Below are 17,211 nucleotides of genomic sequence, written 5' to 3' on the forward strand. Positions count from 1 at the left end.
TCCCCCTTAAAAAAAAAAAAAAAAAGAAAAGAACAGTGGAAAATGTATAAGGTATAATGGTTATAGTTACCTTCTGCTTGTCCTTTGGAGTGGAAATAGTTCTCAGCTCTTCCTCTGCCCTACCATATACATGATGTATGCACTATTATTTTTGGTTTGCAAATAGCAACTTTATTACATGCATTTGATTTGGCTTTCCTTTAGAATAGTGAAAGAAACAACAGAAATATAATGAAATATTCTGAATAGTTTTAGGACAATAATGTAAGTAAATTGGATTGAAAACTTAACTGACCTATTTCATAATCCTGATAAAACTTGAGTGTAAAATCTTGGGGAGAAGAGGGGAAAGGGTCATCTATAAGAGAATTATGTACCTCTGAGCCATAGACTTGTGACTATTTCTGGAGGCAGGATACCAGATGAGATGGATTTATGAAATGTAGTTTAATTCCTCTGCATTTCTAAACTACAGACTTTCCTCTACCCTGAGATGTTGCAATAAATATGTCACATAATATGCAGAGGTGCAGAAGGAAAACCAGGCCCTCAGTAAAAAAGGCGTCAACAATTTTATTCAGCAAGAATAGATGTAAAACTTCCATGTACCTTATCTGAGAAGAGTTAATGAGCATTTCAAAAGCACGTTATCTGTTTAATGATACCATAAATCTCATCCACCACTCTCAATCCAGTTACGTCTGCATTATGTATCTGAGCTTGAAGAGTGCCCATCCTAATAATAAGCAGAAAAAAAGGGAACATGCCTACAATGAGCAAAGTTCAGCATTCGTCTAGATTGAAAACAGTCATGGGGAAAGAGTGGCATAAAGATAGATGTGTGCTTGTAACCTGCCAGGGGCCAATCTAAAGAAAAACAAATTAGCAATGAAATTATGCAAGTTTATTTAGCAAGTGCAGTGTTGATGGTATTTCTTTTGGTGTCCTTTCTTAAAAAGGAATGCTGACTGTACAGCACTCTCAAATCAATATGAATGTCACCTTTGCTTAACATTTGATGGTCTTTTAATTTTCTATTGAAACTATTTCTATGAAACAGTAGCTTGCATTTTGTTACCTTTTTCTAGATATGTTTCGGTAAATATATTTATTTTGACTGAAAAAAGGACTAGGGGACAAAAACCTAAAATGCCTGAGATTTGTGAGCAGAAGAGGTAGAAGAGAATATGATGTGGCAGTTTAAGTTTGTTGCTGCTGTGTGTATGAAGCAAAAATGGTCATTAATGTTATTCAGAAAGGAGACTTGCATAAATTAATTCAACGAACCCTAAGGATGCCTGTCAAACTGTCATATACTCACAAGCTACAAAGTCACTGAGTAAAACTGTCAGTCAGGGTCTGACATTCTAAAAATCTTCCGGTAACCATTAAACATTCAAAACTCTGCTGTAACAAACCTGGCAACATCATGATAAGCTGGCCTGCCACAGCCTCAGGATTCCCTCACAAATAACTCTGCTCGTGTGACTCAGTCCCCTAATTTTTGGGAGAATCTAGCTCAATTTCTTGATTTTTTTAAAGTACTTTTTTTCTCTTCCTGCAGCCAGCACTCCTATTTTTAATTCCTAAATAAACATATATTGGCCTCAGGTAAATTGTAATCGATAGCACAGCTCTACTGAAGTAAAATGATTTACACCACTGGAGGATCTGACCAATAATTGTTCCCTCAGTGAAACAGATGTGTAAAGAAAGTGCCTAAACACTGCAGTGATTGGTGCGATAGGTTCCATTTCAGCGAAGCAAATATTTTGCTGAAATAGGACTGTATGCAGTAATTACCTTAAATAGAGAGCTAGTAATGACCAGAAAATGGTCATTGGCTAATCTATTTTGTCTATCTCTGTCTTTTCTAATAAGCCCATTAACTTGGTATCTCTGCACCAAATAGACAAATTTAGAATTGTTGTAAAATGTATTCAGACAAATTTTCTTATGATAAGGTAGTACCATTTGGTTTTATTTTTCTCTCCCTTTTCTTTTATTCCATTTTTCCTCTCTGGCTGTTTCTCCAGCTTTTTTATTCAGCAATTTTGTTACTTCAGGAAGTCTTTTCAAAGAAGTGTGGTCTTTTGCATTGTGTCCTAAACAAAATCATCCTAGGCCTCAATTAAAATTTCCTCTTCTAAGGTGTTCATAGTAAGGCTTTTCTGGAGGAGAAAGCCCTGCCCCTGTTTTTGAGAAGAGCTGTGTAAACAATCGGGTTTTTTTCTGTCCTCTGTCCAAATTAAAATAAACAAACAAACAAAATTTCCTTAATTAAACAAACAATTCCCTACCCCACACACACTCACACACCCCAAAGACACATTTTGGGTCGAACAAAACGTTTTGCTTCAATTTCAAGCATTTTTCATTACTTTTTTATGAAATGCAAAGGAAATTCACAAATCCATCAACCACACCCTGATCCTGTGTGTGCCCATTCTCTGCCCACCTGTATGGAACTGGACTAGTGGCCTTAATATTTGCCTTAGGCCTTGTCTACCCTACACAGGTTTGTCAACAAAAGTCAGCTTCCGTAGACAAAAGAGTGGAGGTGTACACATTACAATGCTCCTCCTGCAGATTTAACTCTCCTGTTACAGTGACATACTAAAACCCCCTCAACAAGAGGCATAGAGCTTTTTGTGACAAAGTAAGAATGATTCCGTATCAGTGTAGACCCTGCACTTGCTTATGTGGTAAATGGCCTCCAGGAGGTGTCCCACAATGCCCATTGTAACCGCTCTGAATCAGCAGTTTGAATGCTGCTGCCCTGCAGCCAGATACACACACATGTGCCCGTCCTCCTTTAAAGGCCTGGGAAGTTTGGAAATTCCTCTTCGTGTTTCCTCAGTGTGGAGAGCTCACATAGCATCTTCACAGCTGAGCATGCCGACTCTCCGCTGCAAACACTCTCCCACCTGGCGTACACAGGTGTTGCTGGATCTGTGGGGAAAGGAGGCTGTGCAATCCCAGCTCTACTCCAGCCATACGAACTTAAATACCTACAGGCAGATTGCTCATAGCATGTTGGAGAAGGGGCACAAAAGGGGGACACATCATTGCTGTTGTGACCCTTCCGTGCCTAGGGCAGCCACCTGAAAATACCAAGGTCAGGGCAGGCTGCAGAAGGAAAGCAGATTCTCCCAACACTGGTGGGTGACACTGAAGTCAGACTTCCCAACCAGCCACAAATAGTGCTTCTGATTCCCCAAACCAGTTATCAAGAAGCCAGTATACAAATACACACAGCCCCCTTTACTGCATTTCAGTCTTCGACTCCCAATCAGCCACTAGGTCCAGTAAAGAGACCAGTTATTTAAAGCTCTATGCTCTTTACCAAAAAGCCACAGTATGAGATCAGTATAAGTTTGGATCTTACTAAAAATACCATGCTGCCAGCCAATCCTTTAGTAACTAAAACTAAAGGTTTATTATAAAAAGAAAGAAAGAAAGAAACTATAAGAGAAATGTTAAAGGATTAAAGCAATCAGATACATACAAATGTTTGAAAGTCCATATATATCAGATTCTAGGAGAATTGTAGAGTTAGCAGGCTTGTATAGTCCCTCTGGTATATATCCAGTACCTGGATGGGTCTCAGTCCTTTGTTTCACAGCTTCAGTTCAGTTGCAGATGAGTTGATCCAGAGGTAGATAGGTGGCTGAAAGCTGAACAGGATTGAAGACAAAATGGATCCCGGGGCTCTGCCTTTTATGTTCTCTGGCCCTTGCCATGCTGCTTGTGGAATTTCACAGGAACCAAAATGGAGTCCAGAGTCACATGAGCAAGTCCTGGTGACTCATCAGGTCACCTGGCTTCTCCCCCTGGGCCCCTTGCACCTGTGAATGTCTCAATGGGCCATTAAGCAGGCTATTGTTCTGCAGCCATCCTGTCTGAGGTGTTACCCAGACAACACAATCTGAAATACTGATATATCAAACATATCCATAACTTCCATTACACACATAACACATGAACACAAACAATATCATCTTACTTAGCACATTATAGCTTTTCTAACAGTACCTGATATGGCATATCTCACATGACTTATTATGATTTTGACCTATTGATGTTAAATAATATAATAAATGCCCCTCTCCCCCACAATCCAGTCAGCATGACAGCTGTGCTAAGATCAAGGAGCTGAGGCAGGTGTATCAGAAGGCAAGGAAGGCAAACCATCACTCTGGTGCTGCGCTGACCTGCCATTTCTACAAGGAGCTGGATGCCATCCTTAGCAGTGACCTCACCTCCAGCCCCAACAGCTCCGTGGATACTTTGGCTGCTGTCTTTAGCCCCCCACAGAGGAGTGAACCCCAAGGATGAAGTGGTGGACAGGAAGTGGAGTTGGAGGAGAACATGGGATAAGTAACTGGGGCATAGAGTAGCATGGTGAGCCAGGACCTCTTTCAGACTCCGCAGGGATCTAGCCAGTCATAGCACTCCAGCTCTTGAATGACTGATGGAGAGAGGATTTGATACTGCATGGTGACATGAGGTAGAGCTGTCCTTTATTTTGTTATACGTTAGAAATGGGTGAAGGGATAGAAATTAACAAGACTAGCACTGTTTGCCTCTGATTCCTATTGCCCTATGCAGCAATATAGTGGGGACGCTGTGGAAAAAATTGTTAATGCAGATGGAGATTTCACAGGAATCCTCCAGAGAGATCTCTAGGAAACTTTCTTGCAGGTACTTGCCAATCCTCTGCCGAATGTTCCTTGGCAGAGCTGCTTTCTTTCTTCCCCCTCTGTAGGAAACTTTGCCACACCAATTTCTGGAGGAACCAAAGCAGCACACAGGTGAGAAGCGTACGGACCCAGTCTGAAGCCACACGTATGCAGGAGATGCACCCTCAGGAGTGAGATATCGGATTTGATTACCCCTGCCTGCAGAAAATGGTACCAGAATTTAGAGTAGTGTGCCTGGGCGCGTGTAATGATGCCGTTTGGAAACCACCCAGACCATTACCCCATCTTGTCTCTTCCCCCCACCATGTTTAGGGCACTCATCAAGCTGTGTGCTTGTAAAGGGAGAATGAGAAAGAGATGTATTTAACTGTTATGATTCAAGGCTGTGAGTGCACTCACAATACTGACTCTGTTTATTGTTTTCGTGCTTCTGCAGTTGTGCCCTTGAGGGGAATTTTCTACACACCAGTGGAGCACTTCCGTCAGATAAGGAGGCTGACCAGGAGGATTGAGGACATGTTTACAGAAGTGCTGCAATTGTCTGATGCTGCAGATAGCGATCACAGAGCATGGAGAGAGACAATAAAAGAAAAATTAAAAACGGATAGCCAGATGAGGAAACAGGACAGGAGTATATGATAAAGGGGCAGGAGCAGATGATAATGGGCCAGATGCAATGTATCTGAGAGTGCTGAGGGAGTTGGCTGATGTGATTTCAGATCTTTGAAAGCTCGTGGCAATTGGGGGAGGTCCCTGATGATTGGAAAAAGGCAAATATAGTGCCCATCTTCAAGAAAGGGAAGAAAGAGGATCCAGGGAACTACAGACCAGTCAGCCTCACCTCAATCCCAGGAAAAATATTGGAGCAGGTCCTCAAGGAATCCATTTTAAGATTGGAGGAGAGGAAGGTGATCAGGAACAGTCAACATGGAATCAACAAAGGCAAGTCATGCCTAACCAACCTGATGAAGAGGTGACTGGCTCTGTGAATGTGGGGAAAGTGGTGGACGTGATATACCTTAGCAAAGCTTTTGATACAGTCTCCCACAGTATTCTTATCAGCAAGTTAAAGAACTGTGTGGGTTGGATGAATGGACTATAAAAATGGATAGAGAGCTGGCTAGATCATCAGGCTCAACAGGTAGTGATCAATGGCTCCCTGTTTAGCTGGCAGCCAGTCACAAGCAGAGTGCCCCATGGGTCAGTCCTGGGGCCGGTTTTGTTCAACAACTTCATTAATGCTCTGGAGCAGGGGTTCTCAACCGGTGGTACGCGTACCACAGGTGGTACGCGGAGGACGGCTTGGTGGTACGCGAGACGTACCCTGCCACCGCGTCGAATTCCCCCCCGCCGCCGCCGAACCCCCCCCCCCACCGAAGACGCGCAGCCTATCGCCGGCTGAACCCCTACTTCCGCCAAAATCCCCCCCCCGCCGAAGCCTCGCAGCCTACCGCCGGCTTCCCCCCGTGCTGCCGCCGAAATCCGTCCCACCACAAACCCTGCCGCCGAAAAGCAACCCGGCCGGCTCCGCATGTTAGAAACCTTGTCGCCGAAATGTGGTTAACGGCTGGCAGGATTCGGCGGAGGGTATTTCCCCCCTTTTTTCACTCGAGTACCACTCGGGTCAGGACCAGCAGTACTTGACCTGACCCGACTGGTACTTGGGAAAAAAAGGTTGAGAGCCGCTGCTCTGGAGGATGGGGTAGATTGCACCCTCAGCAAGTTTGCAGAATACACTAAGCTAGGGGAAGTCATAGATACACAGGAAAGGTAGGGATAGGATACAGAGTGACCTAGACAAATTGGAGAATTGGGCCAAAAGAAATCTGATGAGGTTCAACAAGGACAAGTGCAGAGTCCTTCAATTAGGATGGAAGAATCCCATGCACTGTTACAGACTGGGGACCGACGAGCTAGGCAGCAGTTCTGCAGAAAAGGACCTGGGGGTTACAGTGGATAAGAAGCTGGATATGAGTCAGCAGTGTGTCCTGGTTGTCAAGAAAGCTAATAGCATATTGGGCTGCATTAGTAGGAGCATTGCCAGCAGATCGCGGGAAGTGATTATTCCCCTCTATTCGGCATTGGTGAGGCCGCATTTGGAGTATTGTGTCCAGTTTTGGGCCCCCCACTACAAAAAGGATGTGGACAAGTTGGAGAGAGTCCAGCAGCGGGCAAAAAAAATGATTAAGGGGCTGGAGCACAAGACTTATGAGGAGAAGCTGAGCGAACTAGACTTGTTTAGTCTGCAAAAGAGAAGAATGACGGGGGATTTGATAGCAGCCTTTAACTACATGAAAGGGGGTTCCAGGGAGGATGAAGCTAGACTGTTCTCAATGGTAGTAGATGACAGAACAAGGAGCAATGGTCTCAAGTTGCAGTGGGGGAGGTGTAGGTTGGACATTAGGAGATCGTTTTTCACTAGGAGGGTGGTGAAGCACTCGAATGGGTTACTTAGCGAGGTGGTGGAATCTCCATCTTTAGAGATTTTTAAGCTGCGGCTTGACAAAGCTCTGGCTGGGATTATTTAGCTGAGGTTAGTCCTGCTTTAAGCAGGGGGTTGGACTAGATGACCTCCTGAGGTCCCTTCCAACGCTAATATTCTATGATTCTATAAAGCTGATGGAGGACCAAATAGGTGCTGAGGTCCCTGATTGCACTGCTGTCAGAACACATGTGCTCGATTCTCCCTGCAATCCATACAGAACTGTGTTCCACACCCTCCCAAACTCCCCACACCCATTCTTTGCATAACCTGTTGCAGTATCACCTGGCACGCCATCCCTAGAGACAGGTGCAGTAATGACAGTTGGACTTACACACTGCTGTGAGACCCTCAATTCAGGGAGTGTCATGTAAGAAATGGAAATCTGTGTATTGCTGTTTAATAAAACTTCACTCTTATAAATAAAATGAATCTTTATTTGTCCTACACACAGTGGTTGCTGCTGGCATTCATACACGGTAGCAATTGACACATTTGCAGACTACAATTAACACTCAGGCAGCAATCTTTACAAGGGTCATTCCAGGAGGCAAGTAAACAAGTAAACTGAATGTAGACAGACACTTTACTGGGGCTCATTATCAAAATGCTGCTTCAAAGCCTCCCGGATTTGAATAGCCCTGGTATCTGGCTGCTCAAAATCAGACGCCAGGTGATCCACCTCAATACTCTATACTTGTGGAAGCTTTTCGCCCTTAACTTCACAAATGTTATGCAGGGCACAGCAGGCTGATATGACCCTGAGAATATTGATCTCACTGATGTCTAACCTGCCAAAAAGGCAGCACCAGCAACCCTTTGATCTGCCAAATGCACATTATGCACCTGCTGAGCTTATTGTTGAAGTGCTCCTTGCTGCTTTAGAGATTTCCGATGTAAAGCTTCATGAGCCACTGGAGTGAGGGGTAGGCTGGGTCTCCCAGGATCACTATGGGTATTTCCACATCCCCTGTTGGAATCTTCTGGTCTGGAAAGAAAGTTCCTGATTGCAGCTTTCTATTTGCAGCTTTGATTTGCAGCTTCCTATACAGGCCAGTGTTCCTGAAGATGCATGCACCTTCCCTGATCACTCTGCGTTGATGTCAGTGAAACAACCCTGATGAGCCATCAGCGCCAGCAATACCATAGAGAAGTAGCTTTCTAGTGATGTATTCTGTCACAAGATGGTCTGGGGCAAAAATTGGGATACTCATGCCATCTGTCGCCCTGCTGCACTTACAGAATCCCATAGCTGCAAAACCATCCACTAGCTCATGCACATTGCCCAGAATCACAGTCCTTCATAGCAGAATGCGATTAATGACTCTGCACACTTGCATGACTGCAATCCTGACAGTGGACATCCGAACTCCAGACTGATTCGTGACTGATCAGTAGCAGTCTGGAGTTGCCAACTTCCACACAGCGGTTGCCACTCGCTTCTCCACCATTATGGCAGCTCTCATTTTGGTGTCCTTGCGCCGCAGGGACGGGAGGCACACCGTTCAATGAAGGTGGCTTTGCACATCTGAAAGTTCTCTAGCCACTGTTCGCCATCCCATATGTGCATAATTTTGCAATTCTACTGCTCAGTGATCATTTCCCAAACCAAATAGCAATGATCTACTGTGTGCAGCTGCCCCATGAATGTGAAAAGCAATCTGGAATTGTTTCTTTCCATGGCATACAGCAAGACAGACACCATAGATTCATTTTCAGCTTTGCAGCTCATGAAATACTGCATGATCAACCATGTTGTGTTCATAACGCTTATCACAAGACTGGAGAGCAATGAAGGCTCGATGCTTTCAGACAGAGATGGCAGGTGCACAGGTTCCATGGGCTGTTGAAAAATGGTGTACAACATAATCAGAAGCCCATGGAATGATGGGAAGGAGAAAACTGCATCATGGGATGGTGAGCCTGCACCCATGATGCCCTGTGATCTATTCCCAGAACTCCTATCAGCAGAAGGTGGCAAATTGCACAGTGGGATAGCTACCCATGGTGCACTACTTTCTCTGTTGCTGCTAAAGCACCAACTGTGGACATATTCTGCCGACACAAGGAGCGTTGTGTGAACATGCACAAGTGATGACATTATAGCAGTTTATGATCTTTGACATAACTTGAGTTGATCTACCTCTGTAGTGTAGACATGGCCTCATTCTTCCCATTGACAGGTAAAGCAAGAGAAGTCTAACCCTTATAGTGTTCATAATTTTAAAATTATTTAACTGTTTTGTTTTTTTTCAAAATTAGCTTGTCTTTATCTGGGATGATTTTAGAGCTCTGAGATATCCTTAATATTGAAGTCTTGTAATAAAATTAATACTTTGAACCTTGTATTAATGCTTTGTAAATATATAACCCTCTGAGTCTCCTAAAGTGTGTTTTTATTTATCAGTCAGTTTGTTCTCTGAAGCAGGTAAGTTTTAACCTCATTTTAAAGACAGAGAAACTCAGGAATATAGGCAAAGTGAATATTCAAATTCACCTCTAATGTTGGTAAACCCAATATTTTTGGGCTCAGCTTAAACTATGCAAAATGGGAGGCACCTAAACTTGGAGGCCATTTTTGAAAATTTAGACTTTAGTGACTTCCCAAGGTCTCTCACAATTCCTGTGTGAATATAAAGAATAAAGCCCAGGTTTCTGAGGTCCCAAAAGCTTGCTTTAGAAGATGCAATGTAGCTTGTTCAGTACATACTATATTCCCTTTAGCCTCCAAACTGATACAATTACTGCTGAAATGAAACTCAACATTAGAGGTCAATTCTGTTTTCAGACACAATGAACAGATTCACATCCCTGTATATATTATAAAACACACTGTAGCATTTACATGCTTAGCACTTGATCTTAAAAAAAACATTACATGTGTCCATGTATGAAAAGGCAGGATCAAGCCCTTAATAGGAAAGTTATGAATACAACATTATTTCAACATTAGTTAAATAGTTCACTGTATAACAACTAGTGCATTCACCTCTTGTTCAAGTTCCCACATTCTTATCTATTTCCAGATAACTCAGCAATACTTTGAGACACAATCATGAACCAGAACCAGACTGATAGTAGGTGTCTTCTTTCTTCATAATATAACAGCAGCTCATTGAATTAAAAACAATCATCATAAATCTCTCTTTCTTCAGATACTTTGTTAAACTATCCATCTTTTTTAACATGCAGTGCTTTGCATATTAGCACTTGGAAAAGGTAGTGAATTATTGCCTGAAAATAACAAATTACACATCCAGGGCAGTAATTAGCTAAATCCATGCTTCAGTAATATTTTGAGGTACTTTTATATTTAAAATGTGCGCACGCACACACACATATATAAATTGGAAATATATGTAGCACATTTTAAAGGGTAAATTCTATATTTCCCCTTTAAAATGTATTTTATAGTTTGCATTGATCTCCAGAGTTTTAGTGCCTGTTATCACTATAAATCTATGTTTGCCAGCCAGTAAACAAGAACGACATTGTTTTCTTGCTGAAATAATCATTTCTGGGGAATGAGACTTCGGAATACTGTAATCTTTCTAGCCTACAGCTATTTTGCCTTAGCTATTATAACCATAACTTAGTTTACTTTGAGCAATTATTTATGCACATGTGTCTTTCTAAACTAATCAATTTCCACACAATTTTTCACCAGCAGTCAAGCTTAGCTGGTAGAAAACAAAAATCTGTTACTTTAAGCACTGATGGGTTTTCTATTACATCCCTCATTAAAATAAAATTAAAAATAGAAAAACACTATAGCTATATCTGTTACTATTTTCAAAGTGTTTATGTCTGTATTCTTAGGAACATGTTTCATTTACTTGACTTAACAATTCCTGTAGTCTTTCCATAGGTGTCATTTGCTGTCTAGATTTTTAGAACATGATGGTGCTTCAGTGCACTTACTTATAATGAGCATACAGAAATAGATTTTCCTGTCCTGGGTTCTGCATACCTTGCCAACCAATTAGAATAAAGAAGACGCAAGAATCCTGTTAGAATATGTGCTCCTACTTTGTGGTTAAACAATCCCTACAGACCTTTTCATAATCACCATTAGTCTGCTTTCTACCATGTCCTCTTAATAATTTATCTTGGAGCATTAAGATGTATAATCAGTAAGTTTGGATATATATAATTCTATAAGATGACACTATAACAACACTATGAATAAGCAAAAAAAAAAAAAAACCAACTAGCTAAACAAACAACATCCAGCTCTACTTGAAACTTTATATTTCTATTTACAACCTGACTTTTGGTCTTGTTCTGGAAAAGTATAAGATAAAAGGCTAAATTCTGGTCTCCCTAATACTTGGGCAATGGAATAGAATGAATTTCATTTAGGGAGGAATTTTGTCAACAGATGTTTTGGTGGTTACAATACTAAATACTAAACAACAAATTAGAAACTGATGGTCATTGCATCATCATCTGCTACTTGATCCAATGCTAATGAAGTCAAATGGAGTTTGCCAGTGATTTCAATAGGAGCTGCTTTGGATGCAAAAAAGAAACCTCAAAAGTAGCAGCAAGTGAGCTTCATGGAGTCTGAGGTTTTGTAAAATATGTCCCTGGTCCTATTAGGACAATGAAAGTCAATGGGAAGGCACTCAGCACTTCACAGAAAGTGCTCAACACCTCACACGTTCAGTATCTGCTATTTGGGATTCTCAGAAATAACAGAATTAATTTGAAATCATAAATCTTTTTTCCAACATAATTTTAAAGAGAGATTCAATATTTTTAACAGATTGTTATTTTCTCTAGCCAAAAGAAACTTGACCTATATACTTAGAATAAAAGAATGCTGTCCCTCCACCCACACACCCCTCACACAAAACTAAGCCAGCATAAATAGGTAGTCTATGTACAGTACATACAAAATATCTTTTTTCCATTACATTTTCTCTCTCCCGCTGCCATTTTTTGTCCTTTTATCAGAGTTTCCTGCTGACTTGTTTCTCACCCTGTCCGCACTTTACATTCTTTAATATTTTTTTTCCTTTGGATATTTTCTTCTGCCTCCTCTCTTTTCTTTTTTTCACAGCTTCTCTACTTAGCAGCATAAGTTCATCTTTCTCTACTCAGAGCCCCAATAAAAGCCTGACATTTCTTCAAGTGATGCTAATGCACCAAGAAATTGAGAATGGCCCAAGATTTTCAAAGATAAGAGCCTAAAGTTAGATAGGATCTTAAATAATTATGTCGTAGACTATGTGGCCTAATTTTTAAAAGTGCTGACTGCCAAGCATCTCCCATCGATTTCAGCATCAGTTCTCTGGGTTACTCAGCTCATTTGAAAATTAGACAGCTATTTTAGGAGCCTAATTTTTGAAAATCTTGGCCATAATGTATGTTGCATAATTTTCAACAGCACCATTTTCTAGAAGTGGTACTTTCAGCTTAAAATAGTTTGCATTTATATAGCAGCTTCCATACAGTTAGCTCAACACTGTTACACACATCAATGAATTAAGCCTCATGACACCCCTTAAGTAAAGTACTATTTTTCAGATGTGCAAACTTTAGCATGGATGGGCATTGCATGGTTAGGTACTTCTCTAAAGTCATTGAGCAAGTCAATGGCTGAAGTGGGATTAAATTCAGGGCACCTCCATTCCCCTGTTGTAACCAATATCCTCTGGAAAGCTTACATTAAAAAGATATGTAGTTAGCTTCTCTTGCACACCTGCCTTAGGGGACTCAAATCCTGGGACTGGGTTATGTATGGAGTGAAGGGGCTGAATTTAAGCTGCCCCTTCTGGAGAGCAAGTGTTCAGGAAGATAGTGATGAGAGGCAGTTGGAGTTGGTGGCTTTGCTTCCACCTTTGTTCCAGCCAGTGGAGTTAGCAGATCATGCAGGGAAAAGGAAACTTTTTTTGTTGGGGGGGGGAGCCTTTTATTGTCAAACCACTGCACTCCCCCCTCCCACCACCACATCTTCCAATATATCAACATTTCCCCTCCTCCCCCCAAAGACAGAAAATCCCCAAATTCCTTCCCCTCCCCTGGGAGGCGCCTGCACCGAGTCCAGAGCATTTGGAGGGGTAGGGAAGCTAAAGTAAAAAATCGGGAGAGGGAGAAAAATGGGATGGATTTTGGCAAATGTTTAAGGCACCTGCTGCCCCATCCACTAGAGGAGATAGGGTACCAGCTGCAGGATGGAGATGCCCACCAGGGGGCGTTCTGGAGAGGAGCCGGGTCTGACGGCTTAAAGGGACAGACACCCCATTCTGGGGTGCCAGGCGCCCAGCTGGGGCGGGGACCAGACCCGCCGCCCAGCTGGCTACATGACCTCGTAGCCGTTACGGATGCCCTTCATGAAGCAGCAGGCGAAGATGATGCCCAGGAGCTCGAAGAAGATGATGCCCAGCGCCACGGCAGCTACGACCACGATGTGTTTCTTCAGCCAGGCTTCGATGCTCACCGCGCAGCCCTCCGTGTTGATGGTGCTAGGCGTGGGGTTGACGTTGCAGTCGGCGGTGGCGTTGGCCTGGCAGCAGGACTGCACACTGCATAATAGGATGAGTAGATCTGGAGAAGTATGGTCAGGAGAGACTGTGTGTGAGGGGTGTTCAGTAATATAAACTGGAGCAAAAAGTAGGACCCCCAGTATGGAACACTGGCCTCTAGCTTAGTAGCATGTTTAATAAAAAATCTGTTTCCTGTATCTCAGGCTGCATCACTTATTGCCAATGAAAGGCTGCAGTAAATGACAGAGCAAAAAAAGAGCAGGGGAGGAATTCTGACTCTGAGTAACAGATCCTCCCAGGGCTACAGGTTGCTCACCATCCCAAATAGAATGGCCCTTAATTTGTACATGTGTGACATAAGCAGCTCTCCAGGAATTTAAGCCACAGTGAGATGACAAACCAGCCAGTTAAACAATATCCCTTTACTCACTCTGGATGCACGCAGGGTCCCAAACACTGCCTTCAAGCTTTTGCTGTAATGAATGTCTGAAAACAAGCAGGGACTTCTAGCCATACAGGAGTTTCATCCTAATCTTCTGGTCTGTTATGCGAATGCAGTCAAGTAAATACCAATTCTTCTCTATCCTGGGACTGATATGGCTACAACTACACTGCATACAATTCTTCTCTATGACCACTAAGGTGTTCATGATAGAATGCATGTAGGGGAGAAGAGCCATCTTAAAAAGAGAATAGAGAGAGAAAATATGAATAATAAAGAATAATGTAAGGCAGCAAAGATCACATTTAGGTTTTGAGGGCTAATACAAATGGCTTAGAGAGTGAAAGGAAAGAGGTGGAGAGGAAAGGAAAACAAGAATAAGATAGGTAAAGAAGAAAAGAAAGTTGGTGGAGTGGATAAAAGACACTTGAGAGATTTATTCATGACTATTTCTATCAGGTAGTGTTTTAGTAATCCACTGTCAAATGGAGCAACCGAAGACAGATTGATGAAAGTACTGTTAACAGGTCTAGATGCCAGCAATCTTTGTGCATCAGACAGAATGACCTTCATAAAGTGTTTTTGTTGTCAATATTAGTCCAGGATCTCCATGGTCTGTAGTTTTCCAAAAAACATGACATTTACTTTCTTGTAAAAGCACTAGTTCCTGTCTCCTTTCATTGTGAAGGCAAAATTAAACTGGTAGCACATGCATCTTAAATGGATGGTGGGGATAGGAGGAAATAATATAATTTTCAAAAGACTACAGTTAAAGATCTCTAGTTAAATTAGATATGTCATATAGAGAAACCTGAACAGGCAAGACATTGGATTCAGTAGTATATTAAATAATCAAGGAAGACATATGGGAAAGCCTCAAATCATCATATTCCTTGCCAGAAAAGCCCTGGGAGGACTCTGAATTGTAATTTCTACAACCATTTAAAAATGACTAATGTTTACTGGGAAACTCTCATGGGAGACAGTAACCTTTATATCTTTGAGGCTGGCTGTCTAGAGAGATTTTTAAAGTTTCACAAAATCTAATAACTATCTGAAGACTTTTGGGCAGAAAACAAAGAATTCGACCAATCTCTGAAAGGTGAAAATGATCTGTAAAGTCAAATGTGCACTTGTAGGCACGTGGAACTTCCTATTGCTCAACCTTAGAACCTGAAATAAAGTGTGTCCTAAAGAAAGATATTTCTTGCTTAGCTGGCAGCATAATTCATTTCCAAAATCAGGAAGGGGGCAGGGGAGCCAGACTTCACACAGGCAGTTTACATACAACTGTAAAGACATTGGTCCAACTTCTCTGCTGGCATCAACTGAAGCAGTGTTGAGTCAATAAAGCTGCTCCATTTACATCAGTAGAAAAGTTGGACCATTAATATTTTTCACAGAGGATTAGAGATCATAAAATAGATCAGTCCAATGAATAACGAATTTGACTGGTTCTTTATAAGTATTACGAGTGGTAGTGACATAATCAAAACACTTAGGGTGAAATCTTCGCTCCCCTGAACTCAATTGTAAAACTCTCATGGAGTTTCACCCTTAAGACAGACAGAGATAATGAGCCCAATTCTCAGATTTGGCTGAGCTATGCAGTCCTTGGTGTTGCTTTGGCAACTGGGGATGGTCATAGCACTTCTACCCCCCAAAAAAACACATTACAAACCAAATTAAGTTGAAAATCACAATAGATAAGATATTTGATGTTTTTTAGTCTACCTGTTTGGAATGACTACAGCCATGTGACCCAATAGACCCCCTTAAACAGAAATAAACCATGTCAAGGAAAAAAATTCCAAAGCCAAGTCTGAGATTTTCCTCACATAATTTTTCTTGCATCCTTCCTCAAAAAGGAAGGGTAGAGAAGGCCTCCAAAGCACAGACCTAAAAAATATTTGCACTAAATAGTCCAAATATGCTGTCACTGGGGATGGTTTTGTGGTTAAAGCACTTGACTGGGGCTCAGGAGATCTGGGTTAAACTCCAAGCTCTATTACAGACTTCTGTGATCTTGGGCAAGTGTCTTGATTTTTCCACGCCTGTTTCTCTATCTGTGACTAGCAACAAGAATATTCATTTTCTCCCACCCTTTGTCTGTCTTATCTATCTAGAGTGTAAGTTCTTTGGGGACAGGCACTGTTTTTTCCTGTATTTGCACAGTGCCTAGCATAATGGAGCGCAGTCTCAGTCAGGGTTCTAAGTGCTATCATAACACAAACAACAGTCACTTCACATAATGATGAAATAATGAAAACTTATGGATACAAAGCTCAGACAAAATTGCCACTCATTTTCAGAAAAAAAAAGGGAAGAGGGCATCAGCTACAAGGACCATAAAATTACAAAGGAAAGGATACTCTGCCTCTCTCTTTCTCTCAATATAGCCCTTTCTCTCGTCTACACTTATACAACAGCAGCCTAGCTGCAACATTGCAGCTTTTTGGTTTGGACACTACCTACTCTGACAAGAGGGATTATCCTGTGAGCATAGGTAATCCAGCTCTCTGAGAGATGGTAGCTAGGTTGATAGAAGAATTCTTCTATTGACCTAGTGCTGGCTACTCGGGGACTTAGGTCAGTTAAACTATGCTGCTCAGGGGGAATTTTTCACACCCCTTACCAACATAGTTAAGCCAATTTAATTTTCTAGTATAGACCCAGCTTCAGGCTATTTTAGGTCTTCACTGAAGTCAATGGGAACTTTGTCATTAACTTCAGTGGGCATAGGTTCAGGCACCGCACCATTAAAGGTGGTACACTGTGACATACCATAGTACAATTTAGACTAGTGGGGCTCTGTGTCACCTCTGCCCTGCAATCTTGGGTGCCTTACAGTGCCTTGCTGTAGTAGCTCCCACCTGGCCACTCACAAACAGCATTCCAGTATGCAAGCCACACCTGAGCGTCTGTGTGTAACTGGAGCCTGACAGCTTCACCCTGATTTCCACCAGCCTTGGTTACGTTGTAAGGTGACCCTAACACACTCCCAGTCTCCGAATCATCCCCCAGAAATGTATGTCTTGTACTGCCCAGCTCTCTTCTGGACTTTACAAATATATTAAATTCATTATTCCTTTA

This window comes from Emydura macquarii, unplaced genomic scaffold, assembly GCF_026122565.2.
Source record: "Emydura macquarii macquarii isolate MOO-44397 ecotype Brisbane River unplaced genomic scaffold, CSIRO-AGI_Emac_v2 contig_431, whole genome shotgun sequence".
Taxonomy (NCBI): Eukaryota; Metazoa; Chordata; order Testudines; family Chelidae; genus Emydura; species Emydura macquarii.